We start from the raw sequence: 25,403 nt of genomic DNA on the forward strand, positions 1-25,403 counted from the left end.
GTTAGGGCAGTAATCAACTATTAATGAAGGGAAAGGAAGGGTGGGTGACACTCCCAGCCCACTAGATGCTGGGCAGAGTGGTCAACTGGGCTAAGTAAATGGCCAGGCCCCGATCCCCCAGGCCTGCCACGGATTGGATCATTTGAACAATGGGTTTGGCGGGAACCTGTGAGCCTCCGTGGTGGCTGAAGGTGACGGAAAGAACATCCTAAAATGGCACCACATGTCCGGGCGAAAGGGGAGGCACGTCAACCCTCAATTGTTGCTCATTGGCAAGACAATAGCGGTCATTCTTTATCAAGATGAATCTGTAAATCTATCGATCAATCAATCTTACAGAATATATGACTAGAATAATTAGCAAGATCAGTACAGGAGACAAGAGATATCATTGCACTGCAGCACAGGAACCTATGAAGCTGCCTTCAGTATGGGTCAACCCATAAGGTCCATCTAGCGCAGCACTTTCTACACTGTCTGTCATAAGCTCTCCAGGGTTTCTGAACAGAACATTATCAGCCCATTATCAGTGCCAAGGACTGAAACTGGAATCTTCTGCAGGCAAAGCAGATGTTTTACCACTGAGCTATGGTGCTTCCATAAGTGATCCTAGCTCTAAATCCCAGCAATAAAAAGTAACACTTCCCATTGGGTAGGTTTCCTGTCGAGGAGGTTTAGAGCTATCATTACTTATATTATGGTAACTCAATCAGATCTAGGTGGAGGTGAACAAAATATGAGCAATCTGGCTATTTCCCATTCATGTCACTTTCCCATGTGTCTATCCAAAAGTCAATTCACTCCAGTTTCCATATTAATCTTTGATTTTTTGAAAAAGCAGGATGGAAATGTGAGGAGGTATATTAACACATATTTCCTCTTTTAAAAAATCCCAGTTCTAAATGGGTTTTCCCTCAAAATACACATTTTAAATCTTTTGCTATTTTATTGTATTTTGAACCAAGAACTGCATTAGAACATCTGAAAAATGTGAATCAAATTCCTCAAGCATTCCTAAGAGTAGGCATGGCTGGAATGAGGATTCTGTGTTCTGATTCAGAATGCCTATTTCCTACAGATCTGCATATGTGGAAGTACCTTTGTCTCTCTGTAGCAAGCTCCAAAACTTAAACCGAAGCACTGATGATACCTATGAAAACTGATTTCCAGACTCAGTGTCACAGTAAATGTCACCTGGGTTCCAAGATGAAATAAAGGCAAGGTATATGTAGAATAGAAAGAAAGTAGGTAAGAAAATTAATTATTCAATCTCTTAAAGTTGGTATTATTTCATTAAAGATCCCCTTTGCTAGTTCATTATTCCAGATTCTTATATTCAGACTTTACCAAAGAACCCATCTGCTCAGCTACACAAGTTACTGTGACTACATCAAACTGGTCCTTCACTTATTGCGCTACAGATATTGAAACCATTTCAAGAACACTCTGTTTCCCTGTGTGTCTTCAAGGCATTCAGTGGTCTGAGTCCAAGATATCTTGCTGACTGCTTGAAGCACCAAGATGAAGCACATGGTTGACAGGTTGTGTAGGGCTCATCCAACTTGGAACAAGGTTGTGGAATGAAATCACAAAAGGCTCCAAGAGCCACCTCAAAATTCAACATTCTTACAAAGCACATTTATTTGGACCTTGACTTTGTTAATAAATACACATATGGCAGGAGGCATAAAACCATTTAAAAACCCACAGGGTTGTGTGTGTTTTTTTTCTTTTCTTGGAGGAGAAAAGGAAAGACAAGAGAAAATGAGCTTCACATGATGGATACTAGTCTTGTTATTTGATTAAAGTGATCAGATAGTACAGGGGTGAGAGCAGTATTAAAATCTTGAATAGAACTAATATAGTTGAAAAGAACCAGATAATATGATTCATTTTGAGATACAGATAACTACAGATAAATAGGGCTACAACGTTGTTATTGTACTTTTAATAGAATTCGTATTCTCTATGGCTATAACTGAAATCTCTGAAGTCATTATATGTATTGTCTTCAAAAGTAATTATTATTCTGCCTACTGCATTTCTAAGTATGATGTGAGGATCCTGCTTGGTATTATTATGGAGTTGCATAGCTTGGTGAGCACTACATTCCTGCTCCATTTCAAATCAAACAGTCAATGGCAGTATTTTCCACTGATGGAAGCTAGATTGAGCCTGTGCGGTTAATCACAGACAATACCACTTCATTTTTTATGAAACATATGATAGATTTTTTCTGCAAAAGGCTTTGTTTCATCCAACCTCTTGTCACCATAACTCTGAGTGCATTATGGTGTTTAATACTGAAAGAATAGTCACAAATGCAAATTAATGACTGCAGAGCATAGCAAAGTTTGATAAAGACTAAATTGCCTGTCAAAACTTCTTCTTGCATTTCCTAAATTTAATCTTAGGCTTATTATCATCATTATTTATAAAAACGCCAGCTATAACCTTGCACCCATACAAAAAGAGAATTATCAAAGGTGAGTGTCTGTATTTCACCTAGACTTAAATAGCTTTCAGGAGTCTCCTCTAAATATGAACCTTCTAACATATCTTTCCAGTTGCATTTTTATTATTAATATTTTACTCATAATGCAGAATAGTCATAAGTTGGATAGGTTTTTGGTAGCATGTCTCCACTTTTCAGGGAGGTGTGTTAGTATCCTGCTAGGAGTTGACCATACACATACATCCAGCTGGATACCAAACTGCATATACAAATATTTCCTGTACACAGGATTCTTCGTCTGATCCAGCTATTTGGCTTTGCATGTGTAATGCTACCCACCTGCAAAAGCAACAGTGCTGTTCAGCTGATCCGGAGCCAGAGTGGAGCCTGTGATTGATTGATTGATTGATTGATTGATTGATAAACATGTATAAGCATCTTCATATTCTTTTTAACTCTAAGATTTTGTCTCTGTCCTTACAACAGCTGAACACAACAGTTGCAAATTGTTTGGAAGGACTTTAATGAACATTCTTTAATGGGTGCATATACTTGGATGGGAGTCAGAGATTTTAATGGATGTCATCAAAATTGATAAATTCTAACATGCTATGTTTCAAATTCCACTCTACAGTTGAGGGAAATTTGACATTTTGAAAAAATAATACACTTTCCTAGGCTATGGATGTTATGAGCACTTGTAAGCATTTGTCCTCAAATGTTTCTGAGCAGCATCCGGAAAAGCACAGTCCTGTTCACAGTCTTCTTTCTTTCTTTCTTTCTTTCTTTCTTATTAATGTTGCAATACTTATATGAAATCTTTACATAGTGATACATATACATTATATTTGTAAATTCACATTTTTACATTTCATTAGGTACCAACATTTATCCATTTCTTTCTCTTTTTTTGCTTCTTATTTCTTGCCCTGCGTCTTCCCTCCACCCGTGCATGACTTTCTTGTTATTATTTTGTAACTTTATTATTGAGATTGTATTTTTGTATCTTAATAATTAAACATTCACTCTTATATATCTGCTTGACTTGACTTAACTTAGTGAAATCAGTCAACTTTGAACAATGCTCTGCTCACCTGGACCGTGCAAACTGTCTCGCTCTTTGCCTAAAAATAAGGACAAGCCCTATTGGATCAAAGGTCCATTTAGTCCACATGTGGTTCTCACAGTGGACAACCAAATACTTATGGAAGATTCATGGGTGGGATATGAGTGCAACAGCACTCTCCTACTCATGTGCCTGGGCAACTGGTATTCAGAGGCATGCTGCCTCCAATACTATCATAACTAGCAACCATTGGTAACCTTTCCATCATAACTAGCAACCATTGGTAACCTTTTCCTTTTAAAGCCATAGATGTTGGCAGCCATTACTATATCTTGTTATAGGAAAATCCATAATTTAATTATGTGCTGCATGTAAAAGGACTTTTTCTTTTGTCTGTCCCAAATATTCCAACATTCACCTTCATTAGATGATCCCAGACTCTAGTATGATGGGGAAAGTATTCTCTTTATCCACTTCCTCTTCAGCATAATTTTATACACTACTTATCATGTCCCCTCTTCTTCAACCTTTTTCTAAACTAAAAAAAACTCATGTGTTTTTACATAGGGATTTGCTTCAGCTCCTTGACCACTTTAGTTACCCTTTTATGACTATTTTCCAGCTCTACACTATCCTTTTTGAGATAGCGTGTTCTCCTTCATGGAGAGCACGTGTTGCGGTGGGGGCCACCAGGACACTCCAAAGTTGGGGGCGGGCTAACTGATCGTTGGCCACTGATGCAATTGGGGCTTCCCTTGTTGTTGGGAAGAAATTAATGTTGCCATTTATTGATTGACAGCCAGAAATGCTAAAACTCCTTGCACGAGGCTAGGGCTTCCTCAAACCTTAAACAAAAATTCTGTGTGATGTGTGAGTTATTGGGGTGGACCTGGGGACCTCGACACGCAAGCAGCAAGCAACCAAATCTGTACATATGAGGACAGGAATGCTAGGCACGACAGACAAGTGGATAAAAGAAAATGAGGACAAAGAAGGTAGAAACCAGAAAGCAGGGAGATGAGAATGAATAGAAGAGTCATGCAGTTGAAGAACAGACTGGCCATGGCCAAAATAGGAGTGGAGCAAACAATTTTACAAGGGTGTTACAGACAGGAAGTGCTGGGCACAACGGCTAAGAAGGAAGTTAAGAGACCAAGTGAGGGATCCAAGGGCAGAGTCAGCACCCAGGCTCTGGAGCACTTCTCTGTGAACAGAACACTGCCTCCTCAATGTTGTTGCTGCTACCCATTCGCTTGTCCAGCACACCACCACCCAGAAGGAGACAACCTGAGAAGCAGGGTATGCCTTTCCTTCTCCTTGCCTTTGTCAGTGACTGCTCATTTACAGGAACAGCAAGGATAAGGGAGTTGTGATGAGTGGCAGGAGGCCAGCTCCATGGGTGTGGGCATCCGCTGATATTTTTCAGGACTGGGAGGAGTGAATACTCCAAATAAACAAAAACATAGAAGCATGTGTAACTGAAAAGTGCTAACAGGCAAGAGTCTCACAAAAGAAGTGAGGAAACAATTTGCCTGCAAAATTTGCCTCATATTGTTAGGTTTACCCAGGGAGGGGGCAGCTACTACACCTTGCACCATTCCCATGGGCACCCATGGGGCTCAGCAAATGCCTGGCAATACCAATCCATGATGCTTACCCTATCAAGGGGACATAGTATTGTTCTGCTTAAAATCTAGACCCTGAAAATGAATTCTGCCAGGAGTGGCTTCTGCTGGCAAACCTAATTGGGGGTAGGAGGTGTTGAAGGTCAAGAAGAGGAGTTGGGGAGTGGCTGGGCCAAAACTTCACATATTAATTTGAACTAACCATCTAATTCTTTGAATTCCTTCTAGAATTTATTAAAACTACTTATTTAGCATGGATTAAACTTGATGGCCTTGCTAATGTACAAAAAAAAAACATTATTTACAAATTATTTCATTTTTGTAACAGTTTATACAATTTTACAAGAGTTTCATATATTGCAGAGAAGTGTTCTATTGTTCCTGGACTGTAACAGAAACTTTTCAAGTTAAAAATTAGCAACATATTTGAATACAAGGACAATGGAGTTCATTACAAAGTTTGTTCTTACTTACTAAAACTCTAATACATGCCAATATATATCTGTGTGCATAAGCAAATCTTTATGCAAATCAATTAACTGAGAATTACACCTCAGTATTTAAAAAGTAACATGTTCCACAAGCCAGTGTGCATTCATTTGCCTTGCACTCACTATGCCTCTAATAAATACTATTTATGAGATCATGGAGGAAAATTGTGGCTAGAATGATAATTTCATTCTCAGCAAAGTTAGCTCTGATATAAATTCAGTAACAGCAAAATATTTTGCTGTATATAAATAGTAGCATATGGCAGTCTCACTGAAATCAGCAGGATTATTCCTATACAGTAGTTTAAACTAAGGATATATTTAAGGACTTTCCTCAACTGGGGCTACATACACCACTCAAATGAGTGCTGTACATAACTCCCAGTGCATTCCCTGTCAAACTGAGTTTTGTTGCAGTCTGTCCCTTTCATTATCTGTAGCATAAATTGGCTAGGAACACTAATGTCACCGGATATATATGTCAGTTTATGTAGGCTTTCAATAAAGACTTAAATTTTGCTTGAGTCTATGGATTATATTATATATATATATATATATATATGCAGGTTTTGGTGTCCTCGGGTGTCTTCCCGTGTAAAAGTTGGGGTGTCTAGGCGACGTTTCGACGAGGTCTCACTCGTCATCTTCAGGCTGGTGCTTTCGGCTTCTTGTTACTGGAACAGAGCGGGATCTCAATGTTTGAGTTCCTATAAATACTGTAGAGGGGGTGTGGTGTCTAGCCTCCAATGTTCTGGGCAGAGAGGAAGTTCCCAGGCTAGTGTGCCTTTTCTTCTTTTGTTCCTTAATTACTTGAGAGATACCTTGAGTGATTTCTTGAGTGATATCCTGAGTACCACTTAGGTGGGTCATTAGGTGTGGATTAGTTGCTAAAGTCTTTGTGTCTTGACCTCTTGAACTTTGTGAAGAGTTTTCCTGAGAAGATGGCTGTATTGCACTTAGTTGTGCTTTGGCTTGGCTTCGTGTATAGGGGCGAGCTGTGGTTTTGTGGCTTGTGTCAGCCAGATCTGTGTAGGGATTGCAGGGGGGTGCAGCATCCGGAGGTGCCACCATGGATTGGCTACTGGATGGTGTCAGTAATTCATCTGTGGAGAGGGTCTGGGTTTGGGTCTGGTGTGGTTGATTGGTGTTGGCGTTCTGTGTGCCTCTGGATCTGGTGTCAGTTTTTGTGGGGAGGGCTAATTTCCAGATGTCTGGCAAGCGGGATGTGTCGTCACGCTTGTTCATGTTGTGAGGGTGTACATTGGACAAACAAACAGACGAATAAATGCACGTATCGCAGAACACAAGAATGCCGTCAAAAAAGAAGAAAAAACTTCCTCTCTTTTCCAACACATGAAAGAAACAGGACACGAAATTAATTTTGCAGATTCCAAATTGCTCTTTAACACGGAACATCACCACAAGAGAATAATCATGGAAGCCATCGAGATAGAGAAACACCCTCACAACATGAACAAGCGTGACGACACATCCCGCTTGCCAGACATCTGGAAATTAGCCCTCCCCACAAAAACTGACACCAGATCCAGAGGCACACAGAACGCCAACACCAATCAACCACACCAGACCCAAACCCAGACCCTCTCCACAGATGAATTACTGACACCATCCAGTAGCCAATCCATGGTGGCACCTCCGGATGCTGCACCCCCCTGCAATCCCTACACAGATCTGGCTGACACAAGCCACAAAACCACAGCTCGCCCCTATACACGAAGCCAAGCCAAAGCACAACTAAGTGCAATACAGCCATCTTCTCAGGAAAACTCTTCACAAAGTTCAAGAGGTCAAGACACAAAGACTTTAGCAACTAATCCACACCTAATGACCCACCTAAGTGGTACTCAGGATATCACTCAAGAAATCACTCAAGGTATCTCTCAAGTAATTAAGGAACAAAAGAAGAAAAGGCACACTAGCCTGGGAACTTCCTCTCTGCCCAGAACATTGGAGGCTAGACACCACACCCCCTCTACAGTATTTATAGGAACTCAAACATTGAGATCCCGCTCTGTTCCAGTAACAAGAAGCCGAAAGCACCAGCCTGAAGATGACGAGTGAGACCTCGTCGAAACGTCGCCTAGACACCCCAACTTTTACACGGGAAGACACCCGAGGACACCAAAACCTGCATTCCTGTACCCGTGAAAATCTACGAAAGCATATATATATATATATATATATATATATATATATATATATATATATGTATATCCAGTTACAGACTCTTAAATCCCATTGAAATTATGTGTTTATGTGTTTAATTATGTGTGAAATTATGTGTGGAATATAGTTTTATTTGAACATGACCCATATTTTAGCTGTGTGCAGGGACGCAGGTGGCGCTGTGGTCTAAACCACAGAGCCTAGGGATTGCCAATCAGTAGGTCGGCGGTTCGAATCCCCATGGCAGGGTGAGCTCCCGTTGCTTGGTCCCTGCTCCTGCCAACCTAGCAGTTCGAAAGCACATCAAAGTGCAAGTAGATAAATAGGTACCACTCTTGTGGGAAGGTAAACGGTGTTTCTGTGTGCTGCTCTGGTTCGCCAGAAGCAGCTTAGTCATGCTGGCCACATGACCCGGAAGCTGTACACCGGCTCCCTCAGCCTATAGAGCAAGATGAGCGCTGCAACCCCAGAGTCGACAGTCATGGGTCCCTTTACCTTTACCTAGCTGTGTGCAACATTGCTGCCCAAATTTGTAATATTCATCACACTGAGATAAAACTTCACCTTCTTCAATTTGAAAACTTGACAAAGGGAAATTGAGCATGTATATTTCTTAGAAAAACTTTATCTAATTTCCAGTACATAATATAAAAGGTGCAGCAGAAGGAAAAGAGATGAGAAGGGTGTACACTGTAGGGAGGTTGGTGGTTACCAAGCACAGTTTTTCAACAATCAACATAACATGAACCAAGTTGCTGACCTTGGAACAGGCAGAAAATAGGACTGCAAAAAGAGAAGCATGTATTTTTTATTTATTTGGAAAAATTCATTTCAGAAAACCTCTACATTCACCTTGCTTCTGCTGAGTGGAAGTGCACCTCTTACAGAAGTCAATATTCTGCCAGGATCCCAAGGATGAGTATAGAGGCTTGGCACCATAGTTCAATATCAGACCATATAATTTGATTGCAGAAGGCCTCAAATTCAGACCCTGTTATCTTCAATTGAGATTCTTCAAGCAAACAGTGCTTGGAAAGACCTCTGCCTAATACCCTGGAAGACTGCCACCAGTTGAAGTAGACAGTACTCTGCTAGATGGACCAGTAATATGGCAGTTTGGTGTGTAAATTTAATCCTCACTAATGTCGAGAGATTTTCATTTACATAGGAGGGCTCTGCTACTGCTAAACAGAAAGAACCACCAAGAACCATAATATCTGTGTTGGCTTATAGAACATAGCATTTACAATGGAGCAAATGAACTATGACATTAATGACAAATTTGCTTACATTTTCACTTATGCTGAAACAACTATTTATTCTGGTTCAGAGTCGGAAACTCATTTTTAGTATATTAGAGTTACAAAATAAGAACTCCTTGTCAGTTTGGGGACCTTCAATAATTTATATTTTATACCAGAAAAAGTGGTCATGTGCAGTTAGCATGCTTTTTATTACATGTAGACATTGGTGGATAGGGAGTACAATTCCACTGAGGGTTTGAGATGAGAGCAACCCTACAGAAGAAACAATAATGTTGTGTATCTTGGGATTTTCTTCTCACAGGCAGAAAAGCTGTTGTGTGAGATTTCAAGTTGACCTCCAGAAACAGTTACTTAAGAAACAACCCCAGGTACCCCAGATATGTACAAGCACAAAGAAAACTAGACCAAAGAACTGGCTCCCAAGGGAGATTACAGAAATCCCACTGTTATAATACTGTACGTATGCTCAACTGCACCAGCTGGTGGTCTAACTCTGCTCCTATGGAATGCCTTGGGATTTAATTAGCAAGTTTCAGTTTAAGACAATGTTAGATGCTTTTGAAAAGCACGCATTAAAACAGAACAAATATTACAAAAAAACAACAACGGTTAACTAGAGGACAGTAGATTATTATTTTATATTCTAGAGATAGGATCATGAAATTCTTTGATTTCCCAACTGAAGATGCTAATAGAAAATATAACCACATAATGTAACATTTAAATGACGGCTAGGTTTTTATTTTGCAATGTATTTGTTTACTCTTTATCTGTATGGTAAAGGTAAAGGACGCCTGATGGTTAAGTCTAGCCAAAGGCAACTATGGGGTATGGTGCTCATCTCGCTTCAGGGTGGGGGAACCGGCGTTCATCCACAGACAACTTTCCGGGTCATGTGATCAGCATGACTAAACCACTTCTGGCGCAACAGAACACTGTGATGGAAGCCAGAGCACACAGAAATACCATTTACCTTTATCTGTCTGATCTGGTATTCAAGTGGACATGCAACAAAGCTGAATATTGGAAGATTCAGGACAGACAAAACTTCTTCATGTAAGTGCATAGTTAAACTATAGAATTCTCTCCCACAGAAGGCAATGATGACCACCAACTTGGATGGATTTAAAATAGGATTGGACAAATTCATGGCGGCAAGGCTATCAATGGCTACTAACCATAATGGCTATGTTCTACCTCCAGCGTCAGAGACAGTATTTCTCAATATGAGTTGCTGGAAACTGCAGGAGGGGAAAGTGCTGTTGCACTCAGATCCTGATTGTGAGCTTCCCGCAAGCACCTAGTTGGCTACTGTGAGAACAGAGATGCTGGATGAGGTGGGCCACTGGACTTGATCCAGCAGGTTCTTTTCATGTCTGGCAATGGGGAGATGGTCCCTTGGCTGCCTGACACTGCCCATCCACCATCAGGGTTTTGTAAAGAAGCATAAGGCAGTATTGTCTCCACTAACTGGCAGTGGCTCTCCAGGGTTTCAGAGAGGGAACATTCCCAATCCTACCTGAAGATAGCAGGGATTGAACAGGGGACCTTCTGCATGCAAAGTAGATGCTCCATCACTGAGCTACAGCCCTTCTTCACAGGCATGAGTGCCACACAAGGCACATCACTGAAGAGAAAATGTTTTCAAGTTGCAGCTCATCGTATAGCACTAATAAATTATACCTTTGCAAAAGGCCAGCTATGAGGCTCTTTCATTAGCTGACTGCATGAGGCGCTGTCTAGAAAAACAAACACCCAAAAATGAAAGTCATAGGTTTACTTTACAGTTATTACAACTTATTTTTGGAAGCACACACACACACACTTTAAAGAAAGAAACCTAATAATATTTTTGTGCTCTTTTTCTCTTTCCTTGTGCTCCATTTTTGCACCAGTTGCTTAAATTAGTTGGAGAAGCAGCTATGCATGAGAGACTGCACTCAGCAGGCTCTATCAGTCAGAAGTCAAGGATACATGTCCATGATTTATCATGCTTTTCATGGTAATTAGCCAGAGTGCCATTTTGCTTCCACTAGCATCACTCCACTCTTCCATCTCTCTCTCTCTCTTACCTTTGGTCTCTTTTTTCCTGCATTACATTTACATATTTCTCAGTCTCTCATCCCTTAGTATGTTTTATTTATGAATATAGACCTTCCTGATCATACTTTTAATGTAAAGGAGACTGTAATTAGTGTGTCTGTCTGCTGGGTTAATCCCTTTCCTACATTATATGCAAAGAAGTTAAGGGTAAGTAACAGTTTACAGTCAATATTAGGTTTAATTACGCTTAATGAGAGTTACTGTCTCCCTTTACTAACTGTACCTAGGAGTGCAACTCCTGGATGAATTTCCCTCCCAACCTCATTTTGTTACCTTAATAGTGCCACTGAGCACTGTATGTACAGTACTTTAATCTACAAAACCTCTTCAGGTGCACCAAATATGTGAGGCACCTGTTCTGCAGGGATGCTGTAGAACCAGCACAGCTTCAAACAATGACATCCTTGTGTGGAGGAGAGAGCTTTCTTATCTAGCACATTCTTGTACACAGTGTTACTGGGGGGAAATTGTTCTTCCAGCCTCTATAGATATTCCCTAAGAAAGTCTCCCAGATGAGATAACCCCCACATTTAATTTAAGAAAAATTCCACCACATATACTGATTTTTACTCTGCTTTTCTCTACCATTAGTTTAGTTTGTTAGTTGATTATATACTGTTTTACAACTGAAGTATTCAAAACAGCTCACAATATTTATAAAATGCAAAGGATGCAAGACAAAGAGGAGGGAAGAAGGAGAGAGAGAGAGAGAGAGCTCAGCCTAGTAAGATCAAGGCAGGAAACTAATGTCTTCTTCACCTGCCTCCGGGGATCATGGTTAAGGTCTCTCCTCCTTAACCACGGTATGTAATCACAGAACAAATCTTGGTTCCAGATCATAGTTGAGGAGAAGGGACTTTATCCATGATTCCAGGTTGGATGACATGCTAAGCCAAACATTTGCTTAACACTCACATACCTGGAGCGAAGAGAGATGTCAGCAACACTTTATAAAATTGTGCATGATGCGCAGAAAGAAGAAATATCTTCCAAAATGCTAGAACTCTGGAATCACCCAGTGAGCCAGTTTGGACATACCTATCTGTCCTAAATAGCTCTAATGGCTTAAGGAGGTATTCCAATATGACTAACAGGGCTTTGTGCTATGCCTAATTTAAAGGGATCAGACAGGAGCCAAATATAGTTTCATTGGCAAAGCCTTAATAAATGTTAATTAGCAATCTACTGCATGTATACATTAGAAATCTTTCCCAATGTCTAGGCCTGCAATTGATTCAATCCTCTGTATGTGAGCAAGGACGACGGAAACAAAATAACCAGTTTCATGCACACCCCAGGATTACACTGAACTTAAATATATGCTCACTATTTTCTTGAATCCTGGTTATATGAATCCTGCCAGTGTAGGACCATCAAAATAAAGTGAATCCAAAATATTTTGGGTTGTGTTATTGTTTTTAAGTAGTTCTGTTTCAACTTCAGCAGAGTTTGACAAAGAGCACTATCACTGCAGTTTTATAAATAGATTAAGCAGTTCTGGATTGAGATGAGTTTTCCCCTCTCTTTTTTTCCTCCCTAAAATCAACATAGGCAATGATTCGCCTCCCTCTGTTAGCTTTACTGGAATATACGCTGAAAAATGTTTATATGCATATGAGTAAATACAAATACACACACACAATGCTGAACTTTGTGACGACAGCCTGTAAGTGGTTGCCCACATTCCCTGGGCAATGGTCAGCTTTGTAACTTTTTCCTGTTTCCTCAATGTAATGATTAACTAGCCTACTGGGCTATTATTCATGGCAGGTACAACAGGAGCAGCCACAGCAGCAACACTGGTGGCCTCTTCCCATCAGACAGCCCTGCCAATCCTGGCTGGATATTCAAAATAAAAAGTTATTTAAAAAAGAAGCAGCAGCCAGCAGGAAGATCCTCTGCCAGAAAGAGTAAAAGACTGATCTCTCTCTCAGAAGTTTGTCATGCTAGAAACAATTTTTTGCCACGATGAGTGTTCTCTTTAGACTAGCATATGTGGTGTTTATGCACTGTTTACATACTAATATTACCCTGTACCTACTATACATAGCAATGTTCTTGACACTGCCTATCTAGAATTTCTCAGTACCACTGCAAGTAAGTTAATTTAACAGCAAGTACCGATGCCACGTAGATGTTATGCAGTCACTATTAGAACAGATGGACTCAGTATTTCTATTCAGCAGAAGGTTCAGGTTGTATTTGTTCCTAAATTACAAAATGAAGTTGGTTTGAGTCACTATGTCTTAACCTTGCTTATATGGTATCTGGTTATAATGATCACTGAGCAGGAAGCATCTTTTTTTATGGTGGCACTGGCAGACATTTTCAAAAAGCACCTCAGAAGAGGGGTTTTAGAAAGCCAGCCACTTTGTTTCTCTTCCCATGAAAATAATTTCCCTTTAAATGTTGCTGAAACGTTTCAATGTGAGGGAAAACACTAAAGGGGGGGGCATTCTTAATTTGGTCCAGGTGTAATAGATGCATAGTTTACATTCTCAAGCATGCCCTCTATTTCCCCCACAGCAATGGGGAGGTCCAAAAAATATCTACATGGTGCCTAGGGAGCACCTTAATATCAGCAAGACAAAGGAGATGGTCTTGGACTTTTGGAGGAAGAGAGGAGAATCTCAACAACCCAGGTGGTTAAGAAAGCCCAACAGAGACTCCATCTCCTCAGAGTATTGCGGAAAAATGATGCCAATCGACATCTGGTGATCTCCTTCTACCAGTCAACAATAGAAAGTGTCCTTTCATACTGCATCATGGTGTGGTACGCTGGTTTGACATCATCTGATAGGAAGTGCCTACAGAAGGTGGTGGATACAGCACAAGATATTAGGGGTTGTTCCATGAATCTGATGGATGAAATAGCAGAAGAACTTTGCCTCAGGAGAGTGAGGAAAATTCTCAGGGTGGCCAGCACTTTCTTGATCTCCTGCCCTCAGGCAGAAGATATAGAAGCATGATTAGTCACACCAACAGGGTAAAGAACAGCTTCTATCCGTGGGCTGTTAGGCTGCTGAATGAAAAGATAACAGGGCAACTGACTTTCGGGTTTGGTGGGTGTGCGTAAGTAAACAAGGGGAATTAAGACTAAGAGAGCTGAGTGGAGGGGTGCTCATGTAATCTCACTGTATACAAGTTGTACAAGTGACAATAAAGTATTTCAGTTTCAATTCAATTCAATTCAGTTTCAAGACCTGCAACAAAATGTTGCAGCATGAAGTGCCATTGTTCAGAATTCCAGCCACTCTATTCCATTATGCCTCCCAATCCATGGTTTTCCATTTTTCCTCTCAACTGTCAGTGAATATTCCACAGTCACCAAGCACTCTCAGTTTCATCAGGTTGCTTGAGTTTCAGAGTTGCCTCTGAAGATTTTTGTACTTTTGTAAACTTTTGAGGTTCCCCAAGTCTGATGATACCTTCCTTATGTAGCCTTTTTGGCTACATAAATGAAAATCTCTCTCCCCCCCCCCAAAAAAAAACATTGGAATACTCTATATGATATATGTGCATGGAAGGAAGCAGATTTTAAAAAGGAAACACACTGAAATTTGAAAAGTTACAGTGAAAGCAAAGTGCTGTCAATTAAAAACACACACCGTACAGAAAGACCAAATTAACCATAGTGGATGAAGGTTACAGCAAAAGATATTACTGATTTCTCCTATTATTCAGCATATAGTGCAATATATGGATTTATAGATAATCAAAGTTAGGATAACATTTCACGGAACTCCTCACTTTTTTTGTTTCGCCTCATTTAAAATCTTGCTCACAACCCTGCCCAATATCCCATCCAATTGTTATATCTGGCTTCTGCATTATATTATTTAATGGGTACACAAACAGGCAGGTCATCCTTATACTTTTTTGTTGGAGGAATTATAAATAAAAGAAAGGGAAAGGGAAACGAGATTGGTTGATATTAATGGTCTCTTGTTTTTGTTCTTATTTAAAGAAGTTAGTAAAAACAGAAATGTAGCTGAGGCAATAAATACACATCCAACTTTTAAAATATCTCCATATTTTAAACTTGAAGCTGTAAAAGTCCTGTCTGTCCATTTGATTGTACTCATTAAGGCTCCTTTAATTAACAGTATAGGAAATTAAACACAAAGTAAGACCCATAAAAATTAAACTGAAAAAGCATGTGGAATTAGGAGTTTGCATTTTCCATCCCCGCAGGCTTGAAAGCTTGAAAGTCATGGAAAAGGTTGATTAGAAGAGTCGGGAAAACTAGACGCCTTCTTCCCTAAACACTCACATGACAGCTATCTCCTAGCATTCAGCATACATTGCAGCTCAATATTACACACAGATTTATAGTTTCCCTGCAGTTTCCTCTCTCTGCTTCTGCTATATGAATTCTCAAGCCCCACAGCCCCACTCCAGTAATTACGTCCAAATAAAGGAAAGGGAATGAAAGACGAGAAAGAGGTTTAACAGTTTTACACTATCCTGAGCAAGCTTGGTGCCAAATTGGTGAGCTGCTGGAGTTTCAAATGCACATTATTGTAGGAGTTTGATTTAAAGATTGCTGACAGTTTTAACATTCTGCACTTGAATGTACTGTTCGTGGATACAAAAAAAATGTGAATTTCTTACACAGTTAAATCAAAATAATGTTCAGTAAAACTAAATAAAAATAACTGGGCTGTGGAATTCTAAGAAATTATAAACAAGAGTCCAACTCCTTCATATCAACACATAATTCAGGTGCTAGAGGTGAACCTTAAGGTTTCACTGGCATCTAGGATCATTGGGATGTTTTATTTAAATGGGACTTCAGAAAATTTCACTCCTAAGGCTACATTTAGTAGGCATAAACCTACTAAAGAGCAGTACTTAATTATTTGTTTTCAAGCAGTGTTACAACCAATACTTTAGCTAATTAATGTTCTCCTCTGCACCACTTGGCAAAAATGAACAAAAAATGTGCTCTTATCTACTGCTAGCTATGCTTCCCACCTTTACGTAAATACAAAGGGAGATAAATTATACACACATACCATTTTAAACATTTCTAAGCCATCCTTCAACAAAGGACAATTCATAAAACAATATATAACACAAGAATCAAAATAAAATGTTCTTAACAACCTATGAACGGATTGTGCATTTCGATATTAACAATGGATATTATTATTTTGCTTACACAATCTCACACACATTTTTTTCAGTGATGACTAATAAAGCTGATCCATGGCTTTCAATAGATTGACATAAAATAATCTAAGGGTGGCCCTTACTTGAGGACAGGGGGCTGTGGTTGCCTAAATTCATCATTTCATATTTCAAAGGCAAAATGGAGGAGAGGCTGAATACATAAAAGGGTACATTTGCACAACACACTAAACCAAGGTTCAGCGGTCTAAGTCCATCCACAAGAAAGAGCCCAAACAAAGCCTTGGACTCATATACTCCTCCCACAAGGCACGAAAAGGCAGTGGATCCCACAGGGAAAGGCAGGAAGAGCTTGTACTGAGCTACTAGTCCTGAGAAGGGTTAGAAATGAACTCTGCCTTTGGTCAACTCCCCCTTTTGGAAAAGTGGAATTTCTACAGAGTAAATTCTCTGGCCTGAATAAGGGTGGTTTTCCGGCACTTCACAGCCTCCCACTTAGTGTGCTCCTCATGCTACTGGACTGGTGAGATAGTGTGGAAGGCACTTCATTTTGAAGGCTCAGGAAACCAAAAACTTGGTCAGCCTAGATGCCCTGGCCACTGCAGGACTATGGGGGTCTTGAAAAGGGAGAGGCAGGTGAGCCTTAGGCTTTGCCCAGGCTCCCCCCTGCTCATTCACGCAGTGATAAACTGTGCTTCCACATTATATGTGAGCTAGGTGAATTATGTTTGTATTTCTTATATATATTTATATAAGAGAAGAGTAAACTGAAATGAACTGGGGGAGTAGGTGAAATCCATTGATTTCAGTGGATTTATGCTTGACCAACATAATTTACATCACATTTCCAGTGCAAGCTGTCATATTAGTTCAATCCCTATTCTATAAATGCCTCCAAAATTCAAAATTTAAGTTATTTCTAGTAGTAAACACATTCTATTGAAGAAAGAAACAAAAAAACGAATGTTTAAAAATTGAAGTTGTAGCAGTGTGGGAGACATTTAACAAAAATTTGCAACGCTACAAATAATTTAAAAATCACCTGTCCAAGATTCAGTACTCCAAATAACTTCTGAAACATGTATAATTACACCATACAGGAAACTAGCAAGGTCTGCTGCTTTTAATTCTGTGATTATAATGGAATAATGGGCATATATGTTCAAGGGACTATGATGTCAGTGCTCATTTCAGCCAGCATTACAATAATTTGAATGCTCTTATTTTTAAAATTATGATATTAAGAGTTTTTTTCTGACTTCATTTTGCAAAGTCCTCATAGTGTGCCTTTTTTAAAAGTGAGGGCAAAGACCTCCACTACACTGCTAATACACTGAATAAGGGGCTCCTTTAAAAAGACAAGGACTGGGTCATATTTCTTTTGTCTTGGATTGACACAAAAAGATGACCCAAGGTCTCCTGATTTTTTTTTGGGGGGGGGAGGAACTTGATCATTACTACAGTTGTACCCTGGTTTTCAAACAGCCTAGTTCTCGAATGTTTTGGCTCCCAAACGACTGAAACCTGGAAGTGACTGGTCCGGTCTCCGAATGTTCTTTTGGAAGCCAAAAGTTCGGCGGGGCTTCTGATTGGCTGCAGGAGCTTCCAGCAGCCAATCGTAAGCTGTGCTTTTGTTTTCGAACATTTTGGAGGTCGAACGGTCTTCCAGAATGGATTGCGTTCAACTTCCAAGGTACAACTGTATATTAATCCAGGGTGCATTGGGGAGAACTCTACCATCTCGAGATTAAGATTTTTGTGGTCAGTCCCTGACATTTTAAATTGCCTCTGTACCCAATACACACAGTCTTTTTAACAAACAAACAAACAAACCCTAACAGCACTATAACAACCACACAGCATATAGAAGTTTTAACAACTTAATTATTTTCAATATTCAAGTTAATGTTACCTTTCTTCGTCGGATACCAAAGGGGGTAAAAGCAATTCCTAACACTTCTTTTCTGTGCTGCTGAAAATAAAAGAAAAGACTTGTGTTTAGTGATCTTCTCGAACGTCTTTCATTTTCATAACATTGAAGTGACTAAGCATTTAGCTGTAAGTAGGCACCTTATTGTGTATATACATCAACATATAGCCATCTGTTTAAATAAGACAAAACACCCAAACATTCACAGCTACAGTGCAGGTGATAAGCATGCAAGTATGGCACTAATAGTCACCATACTGCCTTTATATATATATTTTTTGGGGGGGAGAGAAATTACATATGGCATCACAATATGGAAGTGTCAATAGATCCCTGGATAAAATTGCCACTCATTTTTCAGTAAAAGTGAGGTTTCTTTCTCTATTAAGAACAAAAGTAATTGACTGCAATAATGAACATTTTACCACTCTCTCTTAGCCGAGAGATGCATTTATGAGGAATGTTGCAAGTAAATACTTTTAATAATTTAGGAGCTAAAAATTGCACATTTTAAAAAATCTATTTTAAAAAAACCAAGTGTCTAATGCTTTTAGAATTTCTGTAAGTTACAAATGGCTTTGTATTAACTGGTGAAACTTCAGAAATGTCTCAAGTGTGAACTTAAGTAGTTATTCGAAGTTTTTTTTTCTTTCATTCCGTAAGGATTATTATTTTAAAAGCACACAGCCAAAAGTAAAAAGGTAAAATTATTATTTTTTAACTTTACTCTTTTGGAACTTAGTTTCAAATAAAATTAATACAATCCTAATATATAAATTATGTTAGAAAATTTAAAGTAAGTCCTAAGTCAAGTCTATATAAAAGAGATTTTGCAGTGAGAAGCTTAGAATTACTCAGTAAGAACTGTTTTAGGTGTGCCATGGGTCCTGTTTGTGCTGAGTGGCTTTTTAAACAAGTTTTTTTTACTTTGAAAAGCAGACCCCATATCATCACAAACTACTTGTGAAACTCCTCAGTTTCAAAAATGTTTGCCATGCAGCATAGAAAAATGCTATTTGAGGAACACATGTTGAACCCTTCCTTGGACACATTGTGAAATATTTGTGCCATTCTTTGGATCCAGACCTGCAGCTTTTCCAAGAAACTCCATTTAACTATTAGTCTCACAACTAATCCTTAAGTGGGAGGGTTGCCCCATCCAAAACTTCTAACTCTGGAGTCATTACAATCCTCACCATGAATACCTTCTTTCTGCCCAGGCTGAACTTGAATGTGTTCTCTTCATCCAGCACAAAACTGCCTGAATAAACACATCCAGGCAATCTATTTACATACCGCGCAACTGTCCTGTTTTAAGCGGAACACCCCGAATATACAGAAACACACACCCAGCTCCTGATTCCATCCTGGGATGTCCCATTTTGGCTCCTGTGGGACCAAAAGACACACTTTTTTTTGGTGCTATATTCTCACCTTCCAGAAGCAGAACTAGCTTCTGGATGGGGCAGGGTTGAGCCCCGAGGGAGGGAGCCAGGAGAGAGGAGATGGGGCCTGAGTGAGAAGGGATGGGCTTAAGTCAAGGTCATGTCCTGATTTGCCTTACTGGAATGTTGGAGGGTATGCATTGCGACACCTGGATTGGAGGAAGTGGAAATATGTTCACTGTGACACCGAACCACAGATTTCTGACGATCTCTCTCAGCAATTTGATGAACAGCTTGGAAGACAAGACTAAGGCAGCATTCAGACATGGGTTTTGTTGTGTTGGGTTTATTGGTTATAATGATAGCAGTTCCGCCCCAATTTCTAGCACGCCTTTTACATGGCACTACCTTGGTGTAATGGAACTGTGGCTTTTTTAATCAATATACTGACATGTCACACTAAAATTTAAATGGCGGGAAAGGACTCTATGCCTTTATAGTCCTCCAAATTTCATAAATGTAAAACTGTCACAATTTTCCAAGGTAATGCAGTTGGAAAACGTATTTTTTTTCGGGAAACAAGGAAGGCAGAAATGGGTGCTAAACTTCCACTAGATTCTACGAGATTTCCAGAAATGGCCTTTGCATCATGTGAAAGATCACATAAAATGCAAAAATGAACAGATAAAGAAACGAACTTAAGATTGAACGAAATGCTGTCTGAATGCAGTCAAACCATGAAGCATTAGATAGATCTATTCCCATAAGAGAGGAGCAGGACCACTGCAGCTGAGTGATCCCAACCCTAACTCACAGACTTAGAATGATACCATGGTTAAATGGTATTGAAGTGCAAAAGAAGGTCACATTTCCCTGTCATTTAAGGCAGTCTTTTCAGCTCCAAACCCAGGATGGAAAGCATAGAGCTTTTAATTCAAAACATGTACACAATTTCAACATTATGCTCACTCAACTATATAACAGTTAGAAAATCTAATATAAAGATATGTCTGAAGCATTCAGATGTTTAACTTCAAAAAGTCTGAGATAGCTGATCATATCTAAATGGTGTCACCATGTACATATAGATGTATATTTAGATGTTAACCAAAATATTAGCTAACAAAAAAATGAATTTTACTAAAGTAAGCAATACCAAGGCACACATAGGGAAAAACAAAAATTAAATGGCACAGAAAGACTGTCAAAATAAACAAGTTATGCAACAAAAAAATGTTTACACATGCACCAGTCACAAGTTAGAGTAAACTTAACTTCAGAGAATTATTCTAGGCTCACCCAAAGGCTTGCAAAAGCCCAGCTTATTTTGCTCACTTCTTTCTTTGGATAACTGATAGCTGCCCCCATTTCACTTGACAAAATGTCCTGGAAACTCCCTCAATTTCAAATGCGTTTTCCCATGGGACACTGGAATACTGGGAAAATGTAAATGCATAGTGCAGATGGAGCCCCAGCGTTTCTTTAACACAAACGGAACCAACAGGCTAAATGGCACTTAAGAAACCAACACACCAAATAAAAACTTACCTGGTTTTTTTCCGTATTTTTTTTTTTACATTTACTACTGCCAAAAATAAGGTTGAGTGGCGTAATTAAATGGCAAGTACTTCTGACCTTTACTTGCTATACTGATAAAAAGTTTTTTCAGCATACTGCAATTTGACCAAGAGAAATGGAGATAAGCTTAACCTTTCACTTCAAGTACTAATGTGTTATTTAAATTTGCCCTAGATATAAGTGAGATGCCACTATGGTTGTAAAAAGGTAGTTAAAACTTTTTCTCTCCCCCATCACCATCCCTACCAAGCTTTATCAGAAGGCATAAAGAAGAGCACAATATGGTTCATATATCAAAATATTATACACACACACACCTCAAAATAGTCCACATGTAACACAAATTTAGTTGGAACGAAAACACTGAAAATGTGTGTATCACAGTAGGCAGAGCCTTACATCATGATTCACGCTGTAGCCATATTCAAGCATTGTGAGCATCGAAACGAAACATGTCTAAATCTAGTTGAATCATGGGCTGTGGATTATACAACTGTTAAATTGTCCCCAGAGCTTGCCCACACTTCCGTTTGCCCTGCCACTTTCCTCCAGGAAAACCTGAAGTTTACCACTGAATTGGACTAAATAGCAATCGGGTTTTCCCTGAGGAAAGCTCTGGGGCAAACAAAAAACCACTCAGGCCTGTGCTCTCTAGGTGCAGAACAAGCAAAAGTGTGGATGAGGTCTTACACAGTACACAAGGCAGTATGGTGTACAAGACACAAACACAAAACATGTTAAGTCTCTTCTCATAAACTACTGCTCTTCAAACTCGAAACATACCAACATTCAGTCCCCACTGAATTATTTCAATTTCTTTTGGTATAGTTAGCCATAAATTGTTACCAAATTAGCCAGGGATTTAAAAAAAAAAAAAAATGTCGAAAGGTACAAAATCTGAATAGCAAAAGGAAATTTTCTAAGTGACACTTCCTACAACGAAGACCACAGCAATAATCTGAGCAATTTGTGGGACATTTTATTTATGCACATTAAATTGACAGCGTATCAATGCAAGATGTACCATGGTAGATGCTGGGCAGGAGACCTTCAAATGGAACCAGGGCTTTTTTTTTGGTAGAGTAACAGCACCTCTTTTTTTGCTGCCCACAGCCGCCATTTTGTCCTGGCACCCATGGCATTTTAATCAGTATGAGAGTACCAATATCTAATTCCCCCACCTCCCAAAAAAAGCACTAGCTGCAGTAACGTAGAAATGTGGAATTTGCTCCTTCTAAATATCTATCTTCATTCTTTCTGTGCAACCAGTTTGGTAGCTCTTCCCTTAAAACACACACATGTGTTTTAAAGGGGGGAGGAGAGAGTATTCTGTAAAAGGTTTTATTCTAATTTTGTTGCATTATGTGTATCATTGTAGCACAGTAGCAGTGTAGAGAGAGCAAGAGAAACACACAAGAAAGGCCTGCATTTTGAGGTAGAAAGTGTGTGAAGGGGGAAACTAACATTTTCCCTGGTAAGCTGCAATTTCACATTCAGCCTGTGTCAACAGTAACTGAAAGTTATTAGGTGTTACATATCAAATTAGTTGACAGTTTATCTGTGTCTAGTTAGCCGGGGAGAAGGGGGGCGGGGTTGGAATATTTACATGGCAAAATCAAACTGGCCTTAGTTGACCCCCTGGTATTTGTAGGTATAGCATAAAAAGCAAGCTTTAAATGGAGTATGTAGAACAAACCACCTTTCAGCCTCAAAGAGAAGTGCCAAATTGCCACAGATGGAAACACAGTACAGCTTTTGTTGACGAGGGGGTATCATTCACTCATGCTATCAGTCCTGGATTACCCTAGCACAGCCAGAAGGGATAAAGACAGAATACTCTGTTATCCTAGGACCTTTTTGAAAGCTTAATCCTATATCTACATAGCAAAACTGATAAGAGACACAATTCTGACTCTATTAAGATTAATGGAAATTTGTTATTGTTTTTCCAGTGAGGTAGTATTTCACTTATTTGTTACATTAGTGTTCTGCCTTTCCTCCTAGGGGCTCAGTACAGTGCGAGTTCCCAGCAAATTTCTCATCCAGCTTCTGGTGAGGCCTAGTCCTTTTTAGCTTCAGACAGAGAAGATATTCAACGTATTCTTAATCTATTTTATGTTGTCTTTCTACACAAAAAATTCACAATATCTCTCGTTGTGAATTTTCCTTTAGTATGTTCATTGTGGAGTTTAATGTTAACTTTTTATAACACAACATCTAAAAAATCAATAAATTCTACTTTATGTGGGACTGAATGTATTATTAATAAACATATTATTAAAATCAGTAAGATGGCGGTGGTTGTGTTGTTGCTGTTATTTTTTTTTTTTAAGCCATTCTTGTGATCAGAGTCAAGGGTGAAAAAGGTTCTACCAGCTCTCCATTCTAGCTAAATGCGTGGGAGAAATAACATTTCCATGACAATGCAGTGCTAGTGGGGTTCAGTTCTTATATCCCCCTTTTCACTCTCTCCTCTCGTGGAAGAAGATTCGTTAACTTAAAAATCAGCACACATGAGGCAGAAATAAATAAAATAAAATAAAAATCTAAAGTCTATAAAAAGTACACAGACCAACCTGCTTAATTATTAACAGGTAAACACGTCGCATCCTGAATTATTTACTTAATCTTTTTCAACTACAAACCTCAGACTTTTAGAGCATGAAATACGTGCTTTCTTTAAGAATGCAAAACAATTCCTTTAGAAAAGCATTATACACACACACACACACACACACACACACACAGAGCATTTTTGTTAACTCCACACTGCCACTGTCCAAGTTTCTACTTCAGCGTGTTTTGAGGCACAGAAGTAAGCATTGTTCAAGTATCCAACATTTGCAAGTGCCACTTGCTCTGCATACCAAACTTGTTTTGCAAGTGCACCATTCTTTCAGTACAGCCATCGTTACACCATATTTCTGCAGCATGCAAAAGTATATTTTGAAGAAGTGATTTCCTTAAGAAGCTATATGGGGGGAAAGCTAGTAAAGGTCGGAAACAGATGTTGTACAATAACAACTGAAGGAAACATGTATTGCAGTAGTAATTATTGTAGTACTTCAAATGCACAACTGGAAAATGTGTGAGGGACCCTTATTGAAGGTGGGGCATTTTCTGTTCTCAAAGGTTCTGTTTCGCAGAAGGGCAAACAAGAATTCATTTTAAAAACCTTAAAAAGCTTGAAAATCATTAGAAAATGCTTCACCAATGAAGGTCATGCACCCTGATATATTCTCTCTCATAACAACAACAACAACTTTATTATTTATACACCACCATCTGGGCAGGCTCAAGTATAGACAAAAACATAATAAACCATCAAACATTTAAAATTTCCTGATACAGAGCTGCCTTCAGATGTTTTCTAAAATTGTGTAGTTCTTTACCTCCTTAACATCTGATGGGAGGGCATTCTACAGGGAGGGCACCACTGCCGAGAAGGCCCTCTGCCTGGTTCCCAGCAACTTCACTTCTTGCAGTGAGGGAACCGCCAGAAGACCCTCAGAGGTGGACCTCAGCATAAACTGGCTCTTATATTCCTAATATTCTAAGTCAGACCATGTAGCTCAGCACTGTTGACACAGAGACACACCAGGGTTCCAGGCAGGAAGGGGTTCATTTCCCAGCCCTTCCTGGAGACACCAGGGATTGAACCTAGGACCTTTGCATGCAAGGCATGTGCTCTACCACCTTGCCACAGATCTTAGTAAGAACACTTGTGTTCGTTCTGAAAATATTTGGCAAATGTTGAAGAATGTACTCTTCATAGCAACAGTGCTCACTAGATAGTCTGCTCTGCACAGGCAACAGAACAGGTGTGCTCAGGCACATGTGAGTTCTGTACCCTTTCACTAGGCAAACTATGCCCCAGTGTTCCCATGCACATTCCCACATATGTTAATAATAATAATAATAATAATAATAATTATTATTATTATTATTATTTGTACCCCGCCTATCTGGCTGGGTTTCCCCAGCCACTCTGGGCGGCTTCCACAAAGACCAAAAATACACTAATATGTCATACATTAAAAACTTCCCTAAACAGAGAAGACTCACACCAAACATTTGAAGGACATTACTTTTCCCAAAGAGCCCTGGGAAGCAGAGTTTTGTTAAGGGTGCTGGGACTGTAGTGCTGAAAGGAGTAAAATTAAATTCCCAGGATTTTTTAGGGGA

The 25,403-nt window shown here is 39.4% G+C and overlaps 1 protein-coding gene across 40 annotated transcripts in view; it reads right to left on the minus strand.

Annotated features, from left to right (window-relative positions):
• ZBTB20 (zinc finger and BTB domain containing 20) overlaps positions 1 to 25,403 on the minus strand; it is a 641,091-nt gene that overhangs the window by 395,476 nt on the left and 220,212 nt on the right. For 24 of the 40 annotated variants that reach the window (XR_014563580.1, XR_014563581.1, XM_083736534.1 and 21 more), the window contains one exon: positions 18,238 to 18,294. The gene's annotated coding sequence lies outside the window, so the exon portion shown is untranslated. Of the gene's footprint in view, positions 1 to 18,237; positions 18,298 to 22,917; positions 23,228 to 25,403 lie in introns of those variants that run through there. The other 16 variants (XR_014563582.1, XM_083736535.1, XM_083736548.1 and 13 more) reach the window with 2 other exon arrangements.

The sequence above is a fragment of the Podarcis gaigeae genome (genome assembly GCF_964106915.1).
Source record: "Podarcis gaigeae genome assembly, chromosome: 4".
Taxonomy (NCBI): domain Eukaryota; kingdom Metazoa; phylum Chordata; class Lepidosauria; order Squamata; family Lacertidae; genus Podarcis; species Podarcis gaigeae.